The sequence below is a fragment of the Bison bison genome, unplaced genomic scaffold (genome assembly GCF_000754665.1).
Source record: "Bison bison bison isolate TAMUID 2011002044 unplaced genomic scaffold, Bison_UMD1.0 scf7180017864330, whole genome shotgun sequence".
Lineage (NCBI taxonomy): Eukaryota > Metazoa > Chordata > Mammalia > Artiodactyla > Bovidae > Bison > Bison bison.
Window position 1 is genome coordinate 2,092,849 of NW_011494902.1, and position 416 is coordinate 2,093,264.

At 38.5% G+C, this 416-nt stretch overlaps 1 protein-coding gene across 8 annotated transcripts in view; it reads right to left on the reverse strand.

The window, feature by feature from the left end:
- Nucleotides 1–416, reverse strand: part of NCKAP5 (NCK-associated protein 5) — a 1,206,846-nt gene that overhangs the window by 1,030,200 nt on the left and 176,230 nt on the right. The gene's annotated exons all lie outside the window — the stretch shown is intronic.

Sequence of the window (416 nt, forward strand, 5' to 3'; positions counted from 1 at the left end):
AACACCACAGTTCAAAAGCATCAATTCTTTGGTGCTCAGCTTTCTTCACAGTCCAACTCTCACATTCATACATGACCACAGGAAAAACCATAGCTTTGATTAGATGGATGTTTGTTGGCAAAGTAATGTCTCTGCTTTTGAATATGCTATCTAGGTTGGTCATAACTTTTCCAAGGAGTAAGCATCTTTTAATTTCATGGCTGCAATCACCATCTGCAGTGATTTTGGAGCCCCAAAAAATAAAGTCTGACACTATTTCCACTGTTTCCCCATCTATTTCCCATGAATTGATGGGACCAGATGCCATGATCTTTGTTTTCTGAATGTTGAGCTTTAAGCCAACTTTTTCACTCTCCTCTTTCACTTTATCAAGAGGCTTTTTAGTTCTTCTTCACTTTCTGCCATAAGAGTGGTAT